This window comes from Ochotona princeps, chromosome 20, assembly GCF_030435755.1.
Source record: "Ochotona princeps isolate mOchPri1 chromosome 20, mOchPri1.hap1, whole genome shotgun sequence".
Classification (NCBI taxonomy): Eukaryota; Metazoa; Chordata; class Mammalia; order Lagomorpha; family Ochotonidae; genus Ochotona; species Ochotona princeps.
Window position 1 is genome coordinate 7614829 of NC_080851.1, and position 23447 is coordinate 7638275.

The 23447-nt window shown below is 39.7% G+C and overlaps 1 long non-coding RNA gene across 1 annotated transcript in view; it reads right to left on the minus strand.

Annotated features, from left to right (window-relative positions):
* The window catches only part of LOC131482792 (uncharacterized), a 36163-nt gene extending 15410 nt beyond the window's left edge, over positions 1-20753 (minus strand). The window contains exon 1 of the long non-coding RNA XR_009247292.1: positions 20647-20753. This is a non-coding gene — a long non-coding RNA (uncharacterized LOC131482792). The remainder of the gene's footprint in view (positions 1-20646) is intronic.
* Between the last annotated feature and the right edge of the window lie 2694 nt (positions 20754-23447).

Genomic DNA, 23447 nt, shown 5'->3' on the forward strand with positions numbered 1-23447 from the left:
GGTGCTCACATTCCTGCACTCCACATCATGACACGAGCTTTCCAAAACAGAGCCAAACAAGAGAGAGAGCGAGACAGCAAGAGCGAGCGAGCGAGCGAGCGAGACTGACTGACTTACCCCTATCCAAATGATGCTTTGTTTGGCTGTTCAATTATAAAACTAGAGGGAAGAATCAATGGGGGGTGGGGAGGGGCCTTGGGGAAGGGCACAAGCAACCCCAGAGCCTACTGAACTGTATCATAAAACAAAATAAAATATTTTTAAATAGAAAAAAACATGGCCATGGACACCCATCCCTGTACCTGTGGTCCCTTTAATGGGATGGGTCTGGAATTGTTGAGTGCAGCTCAGTGTTGCATACCTCTACACCTGATCTGAAATTTCCTTCTCAGATGGCTTTTTCCTGTACCTCATCATCAAATTCTTTCTTGCGTCAGAACAGGATTCCAGACCCAACTACAAGACACTACTAATGTACATGCTGACAGGCAGCACAGGAAGTTCCAAGAACGTGGATCTGGGGCCTTGCCACCCCCACAGGAGAGCCAGATTGACTTCCGGTCTCCTGGCTTTGACCTGGCCTATCGCTGGCCACTGTAGCCTTTTGGGAACTGAGCTAGCACAGGTGAGTTCTCTGTCTTTATCTGACTATAATAAAGTAATTCTTAAAAGGGAAACATAAGACATGAAAGAAAGAACCTTGACTAAAAAGATGCCCCCAGTCCCAGAGCAAGTGTGTCCTTTCCAGTCGTCCTGTTTCACTCTTATATCCACAACATCTAGGAGAGTTTCTTGCTAAGAGTAATTGTACAGCTACCCCACTGATCGATAGTAAAGCCCTTGGAATCCCAGCGCTTGTCTGGTGGGCAAAACACGTCTAATGAGACTCCTGCAGCTTTCCTGAGGACATACCCAAAACTGTGCCTCAGAAATTAAGTTTACAGTGTGGGACGACAATGTTCAGAACAATATGGCTAATACTGATCTAATTTATATTTTACCATATACTATTTTTCATAGTTAGAAATATATGCTAAAAAGGGAACTCTGTTCCTCGAGCTGCATCAAGTATCAGACATTATAGATACATTTCCCCAACAGCTGTTAGTCTTTTAGTTTTACAAAACCCTTCATTTTTGGTGGGTTAAGGCCATCAACACATCATTATAAATCTGAAGATAACCATTATATAAAGTACCTAAGCGTTTTAACCCAAACAATACAGGGCTTTCAGATTGCCAATTTTTTTGTAATTATTGCAATAAAAATAGTTAAGACTATTAAAACATGCCCTGCCTGAAGATAGTATGTCCTTGAATTCTGGGAACTTAATGAATGATAATAATAATGATTAGGGTAATGATAATCACATCAAAATCACGAAAGTATACTTTAAAAGCCTAAAATGAGTTTCCTGCTGAGATGATAAAGAGAGTTTTCTAAGGCCACGTGGAGAACTGAATGTCTACATAGTCAAATTAGCTCCACATGGAGGAAGGGATGGGCCGGAACAACCAACTATTTCACAGTTTCACGCCTCGCTCTTAACCCTGCGTAACAACCACAACAAATCAACAGTATAATTATTGAGCACCTAATTGTTAAGTTCTGTTTGCAAATGCACGCAATTGACCAACTGTTGTGTAAGGAGTGTAGGAAAGGCAACGCAAACTCCTGGCAAATATCAGCAGAAAGAATCTTCTGAAGCAAAATCGCGCAGGAGTGTTGAAGAGCCGCGGGTTGTTTCCAGCCGTCAATCTCTCGCAGCTTTTCTCTATCATCTTGTCATCCATCTCAAGGGGGAAATGTTCACGACTTTTCATATCCTATGTATGTAAGAGGTCCCCTGGGTCTGCCCCTTTAATTCTGCAGTGTTTCTTTAAGTTTCGTTTGTCAGGCAAGTGGGGAGACCATGGTGCCATGGTGAAATATGCTAGCCACCACAATTCCGTTTATGCACAGGTTGGAATCCTGGCTGCTTCGTTTTTGATCCAGTTCCCTGTCAATGTGCCTGGGAGAGCAGCAGCAGATGGACCATGTGCATGTGGGAAACCCTGCTGAAGTTCCTGCTCCAGGCTTCAGCCTGTTACAGCCGCTTGGGAGTGAAGCAATAGAGGAAGATACCTTTCTCTCTTCTCTGCCTCCCCTGCCTTCGGTGACTCTGCTTTCAAACAAACAAATCAGTCTTTGACGGAAGCTCTCCTCTCTGTGTAACTTGTTATTAGGTCCAAGCAAAATGGGCAGCTTGCTGGTGCCTGGTCTAGTTCCCCAGTGATGTTTTTCCAGCCTTTCTCTGTTTGAGGATGTATTCACATCAAACGGTTTCTTGTAGCTACAGTTTCCCAACTGCTTGTCTACTCACAGCTGACTAAAATGTACAGCTTTCCAGGAAAGTTTTAAAAGCCAAACTTCCTGAATTTCAGTCTCCGATTCTTCACATATTAAATATTAGATTTGGCAGTGAAATTTTCCTTATTGGAAAACATCTTCTTGAATATTTCAATTACATTTACTTTAAACTCCCAAACAAATGAACAGATTAACAATAAACAGATCACACATATGTTGGCTTCAATTATCTGGTTTTGTTTCTTATTGGTCAAATTTCCTTTTTTCTTTCTTTTTTTTTTTTTCCACTTAAAACTATAGAAACTTAGGAGTAGCTCTTACATGTGTTGGTTCACTCCACAAATGCACGCGATAGTGAAAGTGGAGAAACTGAACGGTTAAGGTTACGTTTTAAAGGGGGAGCATACTGCACTTCATGGTAGAGTCAACCTTGAGGGTGAAAGCATTGAGTTGATGACATCAGGAACGGATTATTATTTTTTTTACGCCATCACACTCCACACACTAATGTCCGCCATGCGTTAGGGACTTCATAACTGGTTTTCTTTTAACTGCTGTGACACAAACCCATCACTAGCACCGTGATCTTCTGTTTAAAACAGGGAACAGGGTGGTCATTTAAAAATATTGTATCATTTAAAAATATTTTAAAATAATTGCTTGAAAAACATCACTGGGGAACTAGACATTTGCATTAAATCTCCTCTTTTAAGATAGAATTTTAAAGTAACTTTTTAGTTTGGCTTGCAGACACACATGACCCAGAATAGATTTTTCTCAGCGTTCATGTTTCACTGTAGTGTTCCACTCCAGGTATGTTAGTGTCTATATTTTTGGGAACTATTATCCAGTTACATTGCCTGGTACTTTTGGGAGATGTGCTGTTTTCAATAAATTCATCATTAGTAAAAACTTAAAATAGAAATGTGTGTAGCCTTTTTTACTGCTATTGATTTATGTATTTATGCATTCATTTCTAAGAATCAGAATTATTTTTAAGGGTCAACCATAACAGGAATATATCCACCAATGATATGTTTATGCTTATATATAGGCTTTTATATTTATATTAATATATTGGTTTTACATTTATATTATATATTTATATATTATGTTCATATATCTCTATATTAATGTAACATATCATATAATTAACTTATATTAATTGTAATATTACTATATTTTATGAGCAAATTCATTTTCTATTGTATGAAGATAAGTAGACATTATCTTTAATATACATGTTAAAATAGGACTCAAAATAAAATAGAAATTTTTAAAAATCCATTTTAGGATAGTTTTAACATATTGAAATTACATTTTATGGGAGGAAATGAAAAGGCAAGCTTTTTGCAGATAACGGCAAACACTGCGATGTCCTGTACTTATAAAACCATCAATAAATTTGCTTCCATCTCCCAGAAACAAGCAGAAAGAGACTTTGCCCTCACAAAATTATTACAGAGGAGTTCCATAGAAACACTCACTCTAGGCTAGCCGGGCAATGTCACTGGCAGGTCGGTCTGGTGACGCAGGTCCACTGTGTGTTCCTCTCACTCTCTAGGGCCTTGCCTGTGCAGCATTTAACTGAATTTTTGTTTTCTGTTCTTTTCCAGCTAGAATGACCTTTCCTCCAGTTTGAACCACAGGGAAATCCAATGTTCAAAAAAATGCTAGCCTGTGTACAGAATCCTGTAGTAATACTTAAAAGGTACAGTCGAGTACTTGTTCTGGCTTTCTAATAAGGTGAGTTCTTTTTATTTCAGGATTCTGAGTTCCTCTAAATGCTGTGTTCCCTGAAACACTAACAATGCTTGCAGCAGTCTGAGAGCCAGCTCGCCCATATACGCACTGCAGATGGGGCTACACCTCCTCTCTGAAAAGTATTATTATTTATATGCAGCAGCTTGGAACAACCGAGTGACAGTTTGGCTGAATGCTATAATAATCATTCTTTTGGATTAATTTTTAAAAAGCTTTTTTTATTGGAGAATCAGATTTACAGAAAAAATAGAGACAAAGATCTTCCATCCACTGGTTCGCTCTGCAAATGGCTGCAACAGGCAGAGCTGAACTGATCCAAAGCCAGGAACCAGGAGCTTCTGGGTCTCCCATGCAGGTGCAGGGTCCCAAGGCTTTGGCCCATCCTCGACTGCTTTCCCAGGCCACAAGCAGGGAGCTGGATGGGAAGTAGAGCAGACAGGACACAAACCAGCACCCATATGAGATCCTGGTGGATGCCAGATGAGGACTTTAGCCACTGGGCTACTGCGCCGGGCCCTTGGATTTATTTTTTATACCAGATAATCCACAGCAGAGAGAGGCTGCCTGTAATTGTTCTATCGTTTCTCTTTTCCTTTCACATTCTTTCAGGGTTTATACAGGAAACTTACTGATTTCAGATGATTGACTGTACTGTGGCAACCTTAATTTTCGTTTGGGGTTGATTTCTTTTGAAATAACTGAGAATGTGGGGCTGGCAGGAAAATCAAGGAACCTAATATAATTTATGACAAAAGCTACACTACTGGTTATTTCCAAGAGAATTTTCCTTTGAACCCCACTGTTGGTGAAGGGCATGATTGTAGGACCAGGAAACAATTTCTCTTAGCAGGAAAGGTTTCTCATTGAAAGCTCCTTTAGTAGCTGTGCTTGGGACTGTGCAAAAGGTGTAGAGATGGGATTATTTTGCACCAGTTTTCAGTCTAGCCACAGCTCCCCACAGTTCTGAGATCGATTTGAGGAAAAGCAGAACCCTCTCCTTGCCTGAAGATCATTTAGAATCAATTTCACCTCTGCATGATGAGGAACCAACACGTAGAGGCAGTCTTTGCAGCAAGGTCATTACCAGGGGAAGAACGCTAAATGCATACTTTATAACTCTCACTAGGACACAGTGTAAGGCGATCAAACATCTAAATGTATAAAATTAAGCCATGGCATCTTTGATTTGCAAATAACCATCTTTGAATATAAAGGATTGTTCTAAGAATGCTGCAAATGGGGCCAGTGAGGGATGGCTCAGGATGTTAAACCCCAGCCAGCAGTCCCAGCGTCCCATGTGGGTACTGAATTGTGTCCTGGCTGCTCCACTTGGATCCATTTCCTGGTTAAGGACCTAGAGAAGCAGCAGCAGCAGGTTGCCCTTGTATTTGAGCCCCTGCACCCATGTAGGAGTTTCACAGAGTTCTGGGCTCCTACCTTCCGTCTAACACAGAACTCTACCTTTCCAATCAATCACTATTTAAAAAAAAGTGCACATTGAAAAACTCTCTTAAGAAAGTTAGACAGTTGGATATGACAGAAACTGGAGGCATATATTTCCATAATTTTTGTAATTGTAACAATTTTAATAACTGCATGTTTTAAGTTTTCTACTAGAGGAAAAAAGTAATCTCCAATCAATGAGTACACTATTACAGTACTCCACGTTTGTCCATAGATCTACTTTTATCTGTAAAGTGTCGGGCTTTCATGCCTGTTGGTTTCAAGTTAAAAATTTCCTTTAGCATTTCTTTTATTGCAGGCCTACTCATCAGTAATACTTTCAGCTTTTGATAATTTGGGTACATCATTTTTTTTCTAAGAGTTTATTTTACTTGTTTGAGTTAACAGAGGTGGAGAGATAGGACAGAGGGATTATCTATCTTCTGATCACTCCTCAAATGGTTGCAACGACCAAAGTTAGGCAGGCCAAAAACTTGAAGCCCAATGCTTTTTTTTTTTTTAAATCTCCTACATGTATGCAGGAGTATTCGGGTCTTCCTCCCTCCCATTGCTTCTTCACTGGATTAGAATCGGAGCAGCAAAGACTCCAAAAGTCACACATATGGATGCTGGTGCAGTAGCTCAGTGTCTTACCCACTCTAACACAGCATGGTCCCCTGTGAAAATCTTTGCATCTCCATTTTTTTGAAGAGCAGTTGAACATTCTTTCTTTGTGCTCAGACCTCTTCTCTGTGTCAGCATGCTAACTATACCATCACCCTCCACCTTAGGAAGCAAGGTTCCTTCTGAGGGACCCATGGACACGCTCATGAAGGTTCCCTTGTGTAAGAAAAGCTTCCCTTTCAATTGAAGCTTTCAACCTTGTCATTCTGACTTTTCTTTATTGGATTATAATCTATCATAGTATGGATTGTCTGAGTTTAGCCTCCATGGGTCTCCACAGTTACCTGAATCTGAAAGCATGGAAGCACACCTCCCTCCACACATTTTGGGAGATCGTGGCCACTGTTCCTTGAATACAGATCTACACCCTCCCCCAGTCCTGCAGAGCTGCACTATGTGCAGCAAGACTCACTGCTTTCCCTTTTTCTGGTTGTCCTTGAACTTCCCAGGTATATAGGTTCGGTCAGAACCCTGGGCAGGACAGAGCAGATTGGTTACTCAGTAGAACAAGGGCTGAAGGGAGAAGTTGTAGGCTGAAGTGGTTCCAGCAAAGTCTTGCTTGTTTGTGACATGTACTGGTAACATGAAATTAACTTATTTTTTCGTTAACCCATTTCCACAGGGTTAGTCTCGGATTTGTGCTTATACAGGGCACTGCAGGTGCTTACCCAGACTCTGGATTACTTACACAAGTGGTTCAGTTCACAAACCATTGCTAGAGCCCCATGTCTATGGAGAACACGGGTCTTGGGTTTCCTATTCTGCCATCTTTGATGTTGCTACTCTTTCTTGGCATTTTAAGAGATTTAACTGCCTAGAACTCAGAGTTATTGCTACAGTGACAACACACCTACTTTTCCATGCAATACCACTATGTAACTAATTATTCAAACTTTCTTCTAAAAGGGAAAAATGGTATTTTTCTAATGAATCCATTACTTTTAGCATTACAACACAGTGTCTTGAATCACCAAGAAGTGTCAGGTTTAACTTCATTGGGCAAGAATCACAAATTGCATATTGAAAGGATAATGCAGAGTATATAACAATGTTTCCTGCAACTGAAATACTACATCCTATTTACCATAAAGCACTCTTAATGTAGACATGTGTTTTTGTTCATTCAGCAGATTTTACACAGAAAGTTAATGATTGTCTCAGTAATGTTCAAGGAAATCCCATTAAGTATTATTGTTCACATTTTATACATGAGAAAATAGTGGCCTACACAGGCAATCGGTCAGCATACTGCCATGAAACAAATAATATCTTAAGAGATAGCTTAAAGCTACTCATAGAGGTGTGAAAAGGGGTTAAGAATCAACAGGCTACAAAACTAGTGACAGCAAATATTAATGAATTTCTGGGTTTGTGCTGCAGAGAATAAGAGAAATTCATAGAAATTGAAAAGGAATAGAAGGATCACACCCCTTAAAGTGCACAGGCACAGGACTCTATGCATCCAACCAGGCTTATCTTCATCTTTGATTCACCAAGCACTTAAGTGTGTGCCAATCTTAAAATGACTCCAGTGCCATAACTTGACTAAACAGTTGAAAAGTACCACCTCATTTACTTATGATTTGCTTTCTCTGGGTGTATCTCCTTGTTCTCTCTAAAGAATAGTAGGATCTAGAACATGAACACAACTTGGTTACAGTAGCTATGCACTGTGTTGAAGTGAGGGTTAATTACTCAAGATCAGACATACCATCCCAGTGGTCACTTGTCTATAGCGCTCATGAAAAGAAAATTGGAATTCAAAACAAGGAAAAGAATTGTAGTATGAAATGGGAAATGGAACAAAGCATGAGAAAAGCACAATAATCTTACAATGTCAGCAAATGATTTCCAATTTAAATTCAATTGACATGACAATCACTGAGTATATTCTAGAGGTCATATTTTGGAATGGCTTCTGGCTACACCCTTTGTTAAGAGGAAGCAAGTTAGGAACTTGAAGCTATGGTATTCTATGGACTAATGAATCAGAAATTTATCCAAGAGCCAGAGATTAAAGGAGGGAAAAAATGGAACAGAAAATTAAAAAAAAAGTAAAAGAGAAATGACAAGACTAGAACAGAAAAAGGAAAAGAAACTGGATTCAGGCAGTTGAGTAAACTTAGCAGGACTGTAATGGAGGAAACTCGATTAGTAAGAAAACATGGATCATAGGACAATTTTGATTTGATGCAGAAATCATTGCTGTTATTCCAATGGCTCAAATTTATCTAAAAACAAAACAGATCACCCTGTGCTGTGTTCCTCAGCACATGACGGTGTCTGGCAGGCTGTCATGAGACAGCCCCATATTGGGACTGTTGATCTCAAAGATTTTTTTTTTCAAGTAAGCTGAAGATTCTATGCAATGTAATTAAAGTAAAATATGAACTTAAGTAATTTTGTTGGCCTCAGTGTTATATTTTATCTTAAAGTGATATTTGCCCAGATAGTTCCGTTGGCTTAAAACAAACTCTAAAAAGTTTCCAGCAAAGCAATTTAAAAACATGCTTTCTTCTTCTAAATTGCATTTTTATGAACTCTAAGTAAATACAAAAAAATTCAATAGGCTATTGCCAATGTCACATTGCTTTTATTATTCTGTTGGCATCCGATTAGCTTGCTGCAGAGTACATCAACACTTCAGCCAGAATTCAGAGGATGGGAAGTTTAACATTTTCTTCCTATTAGCATTCTACCATTAGTAGGGCTGAGCAAGTCAAATCTCCTCTGCTGCTATGTGCTCTGCATAAGATTGTGAAACTCTCCTGCACGGAGACAGTCCGGGGTGCACAATGCCACAGCCCTAATGCGTTTTGTGACTGGAGAGTTCATTTCAGAGTATAATGAGAGAATAAGCAATTCTTGGGCTTGGAGCAGATGACACATATGGGGTTTTGCTTGAACAAAAAGAATCTCAATCTCCTAATGGCTGGCAGGAGTTACAAAAATCAACAGATCTGAAATTCCTAAGGTGGAATTGCTACTTAGAGTTGGTGTACCATAGATCAGTACATTCCAGTTAGTTCCAAGGTTCTCTTTGAGCAGTTTGTGGTTCCTGTTTTTATGACTGACAGAGGGACTGCTAAACAAACCTCTGCCTCCTTCCTGTGGAGCCCGCGACCACATGGGATCCCCGTTCCTGCAACGCGGGGATTTTAGCCAGTGAGCCATTGTGCTGGGCCCACGTCCAAGAAAACATGACTTTCAGACAAATTTTAGGTCTCCTCTCTCCTCTCTCTCTCTTCCCCAACCACACTCACATATATATTCTTATAAACACAACAGGAATGAGAATAGAGCCTTCCTCTCCCATCTGAGCTAGCTGTGGCATGGGTGAGGAAGCAATGGCACTTCCAGGGAGCAGAGCTGTGAGTGACTTGTAAAGATCTAACGAAGTTGTGTCATCTGCAAAGTCAGAAAGTCTGAAATTTCCTAATGAGCCACAAAAGGGACTAATCAGTAGCAGTGACCAAGCAAAGTGTGCTGGCACAGCTCTGAGCTCGTAGTTTCTTGCATGAAAGTGCATTTCAGATTTATTCAAAGCTTTTGTTTTAAACCATAAAACACTGCAGCACCCCCACGCTAATGTAATTTGTTAGTACACATCTCAACAAACACAAAAACAGTAAGAACTCTAAAAGCACCTCACTATTCAACTACATCATCTCACGTATCCCTGCCTCTAATCCTTTTCTCCTCTGAAGCACACCCATTAGAGACAAAAATGAGCTGTCCAACACCCAAACTGCCCTCTTCTTTTTGAATTCATGTCCTCTATTGGTCTCCATGTGTTGGTATAATTGTGTTAGCACAGCACCCAATGAAATGTGGGCCTTTCTAGAATACATGCCATTTCCCTTCTAACCATATCACCTGCCTGGCTGGGTTTTGCCTGCACTCCGCTGACCTCTGGAAAAAGTGAAGAAAATAATTATTGCCCATAGCAGCTGAAGCAAACAATTCTCCAAGATTGGTTTTTCCCTTTTGATAAAAGCAATGTCTACCCAACAGAGGTCCCAAAGCACAGCCTAACGGGACAGTTTTCATCTTCTCAATTCTGCTCGCCCCGTCTTTCAAGAGAAGGAAAGATACATTAGCAAATTCTGCTGTGGGTGTTCATAATTCCACATATGTTCATGTGTTTAGGTAACTCTGAAGAGCTTGATCGCCAGTGTTCTTCAACTGAGCGTTCACATAACCTGCAGGTTTCTCTCTGCTGCAGAATGGACACAGACAAGACAAAAGAAAATGCTAAGGGAAACTGATCTGCAAGTGTGGCCAATTTCTTTTCCATTACCTTTCAGTTTTCAGACTAGAAATTCGTAGACCAATCTTAACTTTTCCCTTACACATCAGCTGCAAGGCTTCAGCAGACCCTGACAACCTGGGTCAGGCATTTTCAGAGAAATTGTGGTACCTGCCCTGGGATTTTCCCAGAATCCACTCCCCGTCAGCCTGAAGGATCTGGGGCAGCATCCTTCAGGGCAGTGCTACTGCTCAGAAACCCTGCGGGCAAAGCTAAGCCTTTTATAAAACTGTTCTTTAGTGATGTTGTGTTTTTATTAATTTTAAAGATATTTTGCATATTTCCATACTAGTCTCTTTGCAATTAAATAACGTTTAAAGAATCTGAGTCTATGCCTTATCATGTGTAAAAAAAATTCAATGAAGTTAGATTTTGAAGTTTTTCTTTTCGATTTTTTTAGACTTTGTTTTTAAAATCTGTACATATTCCAATATGTGTATGTATTATATATGTGTGTGTGGTGTGTTAGTGATTTGTAAAGTTGCAAATATTACGAACATAAATATGCATCCCTATATTTGTTTTCTTATATCTTGGAGACTTGCAAAAACAAATACATTTTTAAGTCAACTGAAGTCACACAAATTCTTCTATTTTACTACTACTGATCTCAAAAGCATTTCTTAACCATTGCCCCACTCTTGTGTATACTGCAGTACATGTGCATGCTCTGCTGTCTTTTGCTTCTATTACCCTACTGGTGGTTTAAGCTTGTGATCATCAAGTAAACGAAAACTATGTCATTGTAAACATTAAGGGAATAAATGGAGAGGGAAGGTGGGAGTGAGGGCGGGACTGGAGGCTGGGAAGTGTCATTATGGACTTAAAACTGCGTAAAATACAAACGTTTTTCCCTTTTACAGATTTTAAATATTTAAACATACCTTCCAAAAAACAGCATGGGAATAAATATTAAGGGGGCTGATAAGCAAATTTCAACATTCTCTATTGATCCTTTCCTTAAACATTGGCCTATCCTCTATGCCTCTTGATGTTTTTTATTTCTTTGCCTTCTATCAAAATGCGTCTTCTTTCACTTGAGCCAGCACTGTGGGCAGCTGGAAAGGCTGTAGCAACACTGGCATCTGTATTAATGCTGCCTGGAAACTCATCAACCCCACTTTTGGCCCAGATACCTGCCCATGTGCCTGGCAGAGCAGAAACTAGCTAACATGCTCCCTGTGCCGCATGGGAGACCCAGAGAAGCTTTTGACACCTGGCTTCAGCCTGGCCACGTTCGGCCATTGTGACTATCTGGGGAAGAAAATCTCTCTGCAACTCTCCCTTGAAATAAATAATCATAAACCTTTAAAAAAATTCTTTCACACTTCTAAAGAAAGATTATATTTTCTAGCCATTTCCATGTTACACAGTTCTGGAGGGCAACCATTTCTGGGGAACAAAACAACAATTATATTTGTTAGCGTTACCAAGCCTCTGCTGATCAAGATGTAAAGTCTGCAGTATTCTCTGTATACTGTTCACAGTTACTTTAGTGCAATGAATGGTGTTGGAAATAGAAGATGCTGGACTGTATTGGGTAATCTGAATGCAAGTGTAAACTACATTGTCAATGTGCATTCATGACAATTCCTCCTCTCAAAAAACTATTGACAGAGAAAATGTTGTTTCTAAGGAATATTGTTTGGGAGGGAAGAAACTATAGTTTTTAATTCCTCTCATAAAAATGTTACTGACAAGATTCTAGAATCTTGACTGATTTTTATTGAGATACGGTAAATATTAGTAGAAGTTCTGAACAGGTAAACATTTCACTGAGTCATCAACATTATCTTGAAAGCTTCACTGAAATTAGCTTGCTTAGTGAATGCTAGAAATTATGCATCATTGCAAGAGACTGTAATAGCTACTGTATTCTCCAGTGCTTACAAGTTTAAGATGCCAAGTCTATTGTTGCAATTAAATTGATTTCCTATTCAAACAGAACTATACTTTCCCAAGTTAATAAGAAAGAACACTGCTTAATATATCTTGTCAAAATTGATGCAAACAAAAAATGTCGTTTGAGTAAAGAAGATCCAGGAGGGCTTCATATCACTATCAATCAACAACATGCCCCTGTTGGTATGGTGGATAAAATCTGCATTAACTGTGATGTGGTTTGAAAATCTCATTATGACTTGGCTCTGTTGGCTGAATGAGGACCAAATATAAGACTCATGGACTGCTCACACCTTCACATTAAACATGCAATACTTCTCTTTACAAAAGTAAATTAAACACTTTCCTTTTTTCTGGGAACCATTACTTTAAAATTATTTTTTTAAATTAAGTGTCACCCAGAAACTCCAATCATTGTTGAAAAATCATATATTTGAACAGAACTTTGAAATACAAGTTCAGGGTAATGCAAGGACCTGAGCCGATCTGCAAAAGATGTCAATGATGCGATCTAGGAGCGTTCACAGAATCTGGGGAGCCTGCCTCTTGCTAATCCTCCACCTCCAAGTGCCTGAAGTCCAAAGGGGCATCAGTTTGTGTCTTGGCTGCTCCAATTCCCATCCAGCTCCCTGATTGTGACCTAGAAAAGTAGTTGAGGATATCCCAAACCTTGGGACCCTACACCTGCTGTGAGACCTGAAGAAGCGCCTGGCTTCAGATTGGCTCAGCTCTGGTCATTGCAGCCACTTGGGGAGTGAACCAATGGATGGAAGATCATTGTCTCTCACTCTCCTTCTCTCTTATAAATCTGTCTTTCCAATAACAATTTTAAAATCTAAAAAAAAAGAAATGAAGAAATAAATATTGCTCTGAAAAATACAGAACTAGTAGAAGCTTCAGTAAGGCAATAATCTTTTATTGATGAGGGATGTAAACTTTGAAAATAAACAGTAATTTTTTTCTATTCTGAACATTTCGAATCCAAAGGCTAAAAAAAAGAACATCTTCACTGTCAATGTCAAGACCAAAGCAAGAAAAATAAACTGCAGAATCCAGAGAGTTGGTTCCAGGAGTATCAGTCTCCATTCATTGATATTCAGTAAATTTTCAGATCTGTAACCTCCTACCTAAAGTTTCAAAATTTAAAACCATCTGAAAGCCAAAATAACCTTAAAATTTATTTGGAGGAAACACTGATGCAATCAGATATAAGGCTATTTTTATGACTTCCTCATTCTTAGTATAATATGCTGATTTATGCTTCACTACAGAAGTAACAACGGGCCTGAACACAAGATGCTGCTCTCCAGGACAGACCTCAGGGTTTACATGGGCATTTTTAATTCCTAACATTGTGATATCTGAAAGCTATGACTACTGAACTTTATTTCTCCTTCATGGATTTAGAAAATAAATTGTTGACCTGTTGAGACTATTAACAAAAACATAAAACCTACTGTTGTTTTTTTCACCAAAAAGATTGTTGACCTGCTGTGACCATACTCAGCTCAAGTTTGTTCTGTTCTGCAGCTGATATGAGGTTAAAATGTTCTGCCCTAGAAGTAGCAGACTGCTGTGCCCTTCTGCAGATACAACATAACAGAGCCTACTCTTGATTGGGAAAAGCTAATGTTTCCTCTTTGCAGAGCCAGGGAGAGCAGAACATAACTGGCCCTGTACACTAGAACCCATTCTGAAGTTCTGGGTCTACTGCTCAAGGATCTCTGGTACCCAACACATTAAGCACCATAAATCCTACCAAAACACATCCTTTGTTCCCTGAAATCCTAAAGCTGACCCTAAACCTCAGCTAAGGAACTACATTTGTACCATAATGCCTGACTTATTTTTGATCACATACACAAGTAAACCTTCCTTCCCCCAAGAGATTCAATGTCAATGTCTTTGCATCCACTGGGCAGAGATGGATGTGCTAGCAGGTTGGATCTGTGTTACCATGTTTGTAACACTGATTGGGAAACCTAACTGGCCAGTTTAGCAAAAATATGAAACAGTTCAATAGAGCTAAGGAAGAATACAGCATCTAAAAAAGTCTTCACCAACGGGAAAAACAGAAGCACGGATTTTCCATTTCCATAGTAGTGTTTTGGATCTTGCCAGCACAGAAAAATACTATTACTGCCCACATTCATACACTTTTGTAAATTCCGTTCTCAAAATATTATTACAACAAGATGAGAAAAACTTACTACTTGGCTCATTAACATGATGCAATCATTTATTTATGGAAATTGAAAGTATGCTCCTCACTGTTTGAATTTCTAGGAATATGGTGGTGACTTGAACACCTGCCATGAATCTTGGATCACACAGCATGTTTAGAGTGGCTTTCTCCTTGGGCCTGGTGCAATAACCTAGTGGCTAAAGTCCTCACCTTGCATACACTGGGATCCCGTATGAGCACCAGTTTGTGTCCCAGCTGTTCCACTTCCCATCCAGCTCCTTGCTTATGGCCTGGGAAGGCAGTTGAGGATGGTCCAAAGTCTTGGAACCCTGTACCCACATGAGGGACCCAGAAGAAGCTCCTGGCTCCTATCTTTGGATCAGCTCAGCTCAGGCCATTGTGGCCACTTGGGAAGTGATTCAGTGGACTGAAAGTTTTCCTGTCTCCCCTCCTCTCTATGTATCTGCCTTTCCAATATAAATACATAAATCTTTTTTTAAAAAAAGAATAGCTTTCGTCCTTGTTTTCTAGCTCTAGGCCTCAGAAATGGGCTAATCATAATGTACACATTGAAGACCTTCTCCCTGAAAGTAAACATCAGAGCAAGTAAGCATCGAAGCAATGCTTTCTAAGTGTTCTACCGGTGAATCATTGTTCACAGCCAAGAAGCCTTTCCTGGGGCAGTTTGGCATCAGCAGTTGAACTTTGGTGTTTGACTCTGAAAGCCACAAGGAGAAATCTTTTTAGAATGACCCCATATGATCTGGCCCTTCAGAGAGCCTGTGAACAACTTCATCCTTTTTAATAAATGCATTACTTTTTATTCTAACTGCAAGATCAGTTCTTCTATGACTAACAACTATAATTCATATAAATAGTGGAAGAAAGAGAGCCCCTGACATCACAGAGGTCCTATTCTAGCCAGAGGCCATGGATACATTAAGGAAGTGATCAACATAAAACAGGGCACAGGCTACTTTGTTTGGGAGAGCATGGGTAACAGAAGAAGAGATCATATTACAAGGCATGGGAATCGAAGTCCTCCCCCAGCAGGTAGCATTGGACTCAAAGTTCTCACCGAGGGGAGGATGTGATCCCTATTGGCATTTGCCAGCATGGCAGCACATGCGAAGATGCTACAGTACAAGCTTACTGCAGGTATCAAAGAATAGCCGGAAAGTGTCTCCAGATGGACCGAGTCTGGAAGGATCTAGAGGAGATGAGGGCTAAGGCATAGCCATGGGCCCTAATCATCACAGACCACCTGAGAGCTGCGTGTGCTTAATGCACCAGGCTACTTGGGGGCATTAAAATGTCACTATGGTTTTGAGAGGTGAAGGGAGAAACAAATGGACACAGACAGAGATGGTGGTTTCATCCAGTGGCTCATTCCTCAGACACTTGGCCAATACCGGGCTGGGCTGAAGGCAGGAGCTGAAAACTTAACCCAGATCTCTCTCATGGGTGTCAGGAATCCAGTTAGTTGAGCTGTCACCTTTTGCCTTCCAGGGTCAGGAACCAGAGGTCGGTATCAAAACTAGAGACTGATACAGAATACAGATGTCCTAATTGCAGCTTTATCATTAGGATAACTGCTTGGTCTTGCTAATTTATTCTTCATTCAGTCCATTTTATAAAATACCACATCAAATAATATTAATTAGTCAAAGTGACAAGTTAGAATACTGTGTTATTCAAGAGTTTTATAACAATTTACTTTTTTGGAAGTCAGACTCACATAGAGCGAGAGGGAGAGAAGGAGCTTTTCCATCCACTGGTTCACTCCCTAGACGGCGGCTCTGGGGCTAACAGCTGATGCTTCTCAGAAGTTGCACCATTAATGCACGCCCATCTTTATCTCTGAAATTTGCGATTTTGTTGTTGCTAGCCAATTTGTTTCACAGTGCAGCTCAAGAGGTGAACGTGAAACGAAGCATAAGGAGGAAAAGCCATTAAGAATAACATTTTATTCTGACAACAAAGACTTGTTTACCAAGAAAGTTTCCTGAGACTCTCCAGATATATACATATATCTCAAGAGCCTCATGGCTCTTCAAAAAAACACAGGTTTTGAGTGTTCAATCTAGCTTCATCATCTCTAGTGTTTCTTCTCTCTCAAAGCACCTGGAGATAAACACTGATAAGATAAATCAGCCTGCCTCTTTCAGGTGACAATGGTGTGACTCAGGTTGCTTCTCATATATCTGGTAGGCATGTTTATGCAGACATTGTAAATGCCTTGAACACAGCAGTGAAAAAAAACTTAGAAACAAGCACTGCAGAACAAACTAAGAAATAGTACGGATCTCCATAAAGTTCAAGAGCATTTTTCATTATTTTTTAATTTCATTTACCCACCAACTTCTCAGCTACATGAGAGTCAACCAACATCAGATCAAAATAGAATACAATCTGAAGAAACAGAAATCAGGATTAGGAAGGGCTCCACAAAGGTGGCAGTAGAAATGCATTCACAGTAAGAATTATTTTAAAAATTAAATTAGTGACAAGACAGTGAATATATTAAAATTAGGATTGGGAATGATTCCACAAAGATGTGAGTAGAAGAACGTTCACAGTAAGAATTACTTAAAAAACTCAATTGGAGACAAGACAATGGATATGTCAAAATGTTTAGCACTACTTAGAGTAACAAATAAAAAGCAATGGGGTAAACTGCTCTAACAGGTAGACTTTTTATCATAGCAAATTGAGAATATTACTTGTAGAAGGACTGAGTGTATTGCGTAAACAGACCAAAAGTATTCGGAACACCAATTCCAATTCCTCAGGAAAAGATGAAACATACAAGGCACTGGCAATGGAGTCAGAGGTCTGTGTATATGAGCATTAACCAGGCATGATTTATGTGCTGCGTTCAGCTACCGTAGTGTGTAGCAGTGAGCTTATTTTTGTGATACAGGATTTATAATTTATTGACATTGTCATATATATATAGGTTCAAATTCTGCGTCTTCTGCTTAACTAACATGGAAGCTTTAAGCCAAAGGCTCCGCTTGCATCTGTAAACTGGAGATGATTCCCATCTCATAGTAAGTATGAAGCAACTACTACTTAGTTGACTTAAAAAGCTATTCCATTACTGATATTATTAGAAGCCAAGATAGATTCTCTATAGACCTCAGATAGCTACTTCTCTAAAACTTCAAATAAGCATTTCCAGGTGGTATTGGATTCTCCTAATCACTTTTCAGTAACGAGGGAGCTGTTCAAGATGAAAATATATTACATTGTTACCTCTTTATTTCTAACTAAAATAAAAAGACCTGAAACATAAGACATCGAAGGTGTAAAGGAAGAGCCTACGTAGTTAAAGGAAGGTATTATTCATGTTTCTATATAAAATAGATATGGTTTACATTATGTACAGATAGAAATTTATTATCTGTTCAAGTAATTTCCATTTAAACTTAAGGTATTATTTACTTTATTTCTAAAAGGAAAAAGTGAGCCAACTAATATCCCAACTCCTTGCTAGCGTCAGACATTTCAGCAGCTATTCTGGGCATTAAAGGCCCTACCCAAGGTTTAACGGGTGTCAGTACAGAGAATCATTGCAAAGGTGTCAGTTCAGAGACGAGAATCCCTCTGAAGCATTCAAAGGATGCTGGGCTAAAATATGCAGTGTCTATAAGGTTTCAGGCTTGCAGATTTTCCATCAGCTTTCTCAGAGCACAGTAGGCTTCTATCCATTATATCTCAACTTCAAACTTATTCTGTACCCAGTACTCTGGGCTCAAATTTTCATCCACCTCCATATCAGTCTATCCAGTACTAAGGATAGTTAATCATCCAGGTCCAATTCTATGCTTTCTGCTGGTAAATACTGGTACTGTTCTACACTGTGTACTCTTACTCAGAAAATATTTTTAGCATTTGAGTTTTAAGAGGAAACTAAATATTTTTGTTCACCCAAGTTGACCGGCATCCTGGGAACAGTCACATGCTATGTTTGATGATGGGCTATGCCATGAGCTGACATTTAATAGTAATATTATCCTCAACTCCCAAACTCATTGAATGTGCTATAGAAATGGCAGTGCATGTGAAAACTGAATGACGAACATGCATTTCATTAGCTTGACAATACTGCCTATGGCAGTACAAGTAAATGAGATGAACAGAATTAGTTTTCCCATGAGTTAGGCACGAGTGGGCACTGTTTAGTATTCAATTTAAAGCGAAGTCAATACTCTGGCATTTGGAAACTCACTGGCACTTAGGTATTTACTGAAAATCATTTCACTTCATCATCAACAGAAACGTCTTCAGAGAGCTACAAATTATAGTCTTTAGTACAAAAAGGTTATTGCTAAAGAACGGAGAAATAACTGTCTTTTCCAGGATTGATGCCATATAAAATTCACTTTATGTGGAAGAAATTGAGAACAACCTGTGGTGAAGACATGAACTTTCTACGTACTTTCATTTGGCTTGTTTGACCCAACTTGCAGTTTTAAAAGTGCTTTCTGTGTTATGTTTTGTTACCTAGACTTCAACAAAGAGAAGCCTTTTGAGTGCCAGGCTGTACATCGGACACCTGATGACTTCTGCCTTCTATCAGGAACCGCTAGATGGACCCCCTACTGCTGCTGTTACTCAATGGCGACCCCTATTAGCAGGCAGTAGCCAAGAGCAGATGACGATGTCCCATTTCCCTAAAAGCAGTTGGGGTCCAGTCCTCTGTTTGGAAATGTAGGAACCAGATGGGATGATAGGCAGTTAGGGTCTCCGGTGCTTGTACATTGTTAATTGTATTACTAGGTATGTTACTGAATCAAAGATTTGATTAGTTACTAGAAAGCGGGGGTAATGAAGAACCTAGGTGTTTTCTGCTTTTGTGATTCTGCCTTAATTGCTTGGCTGGGGGCTATATGAACTCCAGGCCTGACAGTCTACGTGACACCTGGCAGGACACCTGGCAGGTCACGTAGGCAGACCACTCCTCAGGAAGGAGGTCCCTGGTGTTTGATAAGATTCACCGCCCTATAGCCCATCAATTTGTACCTTTTGGAAGTTGTTTGCTTCAAGCCCACCAATAGAAGCCTGCTAAATCATGACTGTATCATCAATAGCCTGTAATGTATAAGAACCCTGCACTGTTCAACCTAGGGCTCTCTCTTTCTCTTTTTCCTACCCTGTTGTTCCTGCAGCAGCCTAGGCTACAGCTGCCCCTCCCGCTCCAGCCCTGCTGAGCTGATGGGGTGGCTGGCTGGGAGACCTAAGTTAACCTAAATATACCACCTTTATGTTTAAAAAAATGCTTTCAATATGTATCTAAGCAATTACCTCAATTTAGCAGATGGGCGGATTCTTTGTAAATAGTGTTTGGATAGCACAGCCCATAGGAAGAGGTTGGTCTGAATTCTGAGCAGCAGGTGGGACCTTACTGTTAAAATTGTTCCTGGACATGGGCTTGGCAGAGTGGCCTGGTGGCTAAGGTCCTCGCCTTGATCCCATGTGGCCGCTGGTTCTAATCCTGGCAGCTCCACTTCCTCTCTGTCTCTCCTCCTCTCAGTATATCTGACTTTGTAATAAAAATAAAACAAATCTTAAAAAAAAAAAATTGTTCCTGGACATGCATTTTTTGCCCTACATTTCAAAAGCTGATGAATTGGTCAACAGCCACATGCAAACTATTGAAAATATATTGAGACAAAATATCAGAAATGCCCTCATTTTCTCAGTCATGAGAAAATGAATTTGCCTAGTCCAGAAAGAGATGGGCATATGTTTCAATTCTAAGATAACCATCCATCCTTCCTTATTCCCTCCCTTAATCTCCACTCCTTCATTCTTCTTCCTTTAATTTTTGTAACACGTTCTTCACTTATTACCACAAGCTCAATTACATTGTATCTGTAATAATCAATGATGTATACACCTGGTATTACAATGCCTTACCTTTTACTTCTATTCCAATGAACTGCAAGTCAAAAACATTAGTAATTATTCTATTTCTGAGTATCAAGAATTCTTAACCATTTACCTTGTATGGGCTATGTGCTCACCGCTGTGTTCAAAAATGTAGTGGATTCAACTCCAAAATCTCACACTGAAGAAAGTGTACTGTCTGAAATTAATGTCTGGAACATCCTAAAAACAAACACAAACAAAATAGAAGTGAAGAAAAATAATGAGTCAGAAACATGGGTAAGTAGAAGATGTATTACTCAGTGGACAACCTCACAAGAGTATCAGCTGATGGAGAGGCACAAGAGGCCCGACAGGAGAGCGAGTGTGAAACTTGGCCAAACTCTGCTTATGCAGGCCCCACAGGAAAAAAAGCACACTGCGTGGCTTCACTCATAATTCTTTTCTCACTTTTCTGAAAGAGAAAAGTCAAGAGCAAGGTGTCAGCAGAACGAACTCTCTCCTGAGGCCTCTCGGGCTTGCCAGGCCCCTTTACTGATTCAAGGCGTTTGGCTTTTCATTGTAAATGAGACCATGATAGCTATTTGAAGTAGAACTTTCCAGTGATACAAAAGAATGAAATGCTGATTTCTGCCAAAAAAAAATGTAAATGCAATTATATTCTATCATGGTTGGTGACTTAAGCTTTTTTCCAAAGACACAAATATGTTTTCTCTGAAGTTTTGTGATATACAGAGTATAACAATAATGTCATGTTTATGAGCAAAATTGATATTCTGAGATGTGACAACTGCTTCCAGCCTCTGTTTACACTCTCAAGGAACAACAGTTTATCTACTTATTGAAGTCTTTATTTATTGGATGGATAAATTGTAATTACAAAGTACACTGAAAACATGTCATTGTAAAAATTAAAAGAAAACTAAAGGAGAAGGGATGTGGGAGTCACAGAGCAGAAGGGTCAGGTGCAAATTATTCTGCTTTTAAATATGTCTATATGGAATATATGAAGTTTGTTCTTATATAAGCATTTTAAGAGAAAATTCACATATGCCAATATCTTTGCTAAAGTAATGCTCCTAGAAACACATATAAACTGGATAGTATTCATTTTTGACCTGGAAAATCTGGCCATTGAACAGCATTAGGACTCAAAAAACCAGAGTTCCCATGTCCTTCAAGCAAAGGCTAAAGTTATGGGGAAAGTTCACACTGCAACTGCACATTCCGTATTTTCCCTAATCTGAAAAAAAATTCCCAGTCTACAAATTTAGATACAGAACAAGTGATGAGTTGATAAACACTGCAGTGATCTTCAGAAGCATGAATAATGAAACCTAATAGAGTGAAAACAGGCATTTTCATTGCAAGTTTTGACTCAGAATTTTATCCATTCCAGCAGTCATAAGGTTTTTATTTTTAGCCAGGACCAGCTACATCGTTTCTGAGGCTCAGCACCAAATTAAAAGAAAAATGTGATGTGCCTTTGTTTAAAAACGAAGATTTTCAAGACAGTGGTAAAACAGCAATATACCAAGTTTGGGGTTGTACAATCTCAGAGCCTTATGCAACTGCTAAGGTCTCACCACCACAAAGCTGGCCCCACTCACAATTATATCTATTGCAAAATGAAAATAGAATTATCTTCCATTTTTAGTATTTCACACTAAATGTACCTTTGAACACCAATCTTTGAATCTGCAGAGTGGCTGCAGTGCTGTCAGAGTTTGCCTATTTCGGCTTGTATTTCTCCTCTCTCTTCACAAGTTGACTACTTTGTCTACTACAGGTTTTAACACAGGAGTCATCCTTGTAAAGACTCCCTGTCTGATCATTCCAACATCTGTGCCATCCATCAGTGTGGTTCTGCTGCTTGGCTGGGCTTTAAATACTTGTCACTTTGCTTGCATTTTGATATGGCTTGTAACTTTCAGTTGAAATTGAGCTTGATCTTAAAAAATGAAATCATTAAGTGAAATCAGCCAGATGGGAAAGTAGCGATACTGTATATCCTCCTCTCATAGGTGAAAGTTTAAAACAGTGTCTCTGAATGTTAAAATATAACCGGGGAAGTGTTGGAGGAGAATGATAGAGAAAGGATGGTTAACAGGAACTCAAAAGTCAGAAAGAGGGAAGTTCAAGAGTCCTGCAACAGTGGGGCCACTAGGGTCACAGAAATCCACTGCTCACCCTATGGATGACTGAGGAGCAGCAGCTCCAAACTCCAGGGAAAAGTCAGGAGAACACATAACAGGCTTAGGTCCTGACTTGCTTAGCTTAAGTAAACGTGTTGAGGTGTTGTGCTGTCCTCCATCAAACACACAAGTATTACATGTTAATCAACAATTTTAACTTAAAAACAATAAACAAAGTCAGTTTTGTTCTATCAACAGAACCAAAGAATACATGCCTTCAATGTGGGGGTGTTATGTTCCTTTGGCTAGGAGTTGGACTATGTTCAACAGCCTCAAATTCCTACCGTCCCTCTTCATGTTTATTAACTGTGGATCCCTGAGGTAATTTTCTTCAGAGAGTCTGCATGCTCAACAATTTCAGCTCAAATCCTCTTATTAACTGAAGCTTTGTTGGTTTGATGGCTGGATGTGGCACCTGGAAAGCATTTTAGAACTCGATTCCTTGCGGTCATCTGATGCTGGCTGGTGACACTGACAGGTGTTTGACAGGTGTTTGACTAGGGTTCAGCTTCCCTCCCACATGCCATTTACAGAAGACTAGAGCCCTGGAAGCTTCAGGGTGAGGAGAACAACATTTCTTCACCTGATAAAGGTTTTGGCAGCCTTTGCCTTTGGCAAATGGAGTTTTGCTATGAAGAACACTTAGAGTATATCTTTGCAATGATTCACTTGCCACCCCCGCCCCCCATTTAACCCCCCGAGTCGGCAGAGAAGGAGAGCC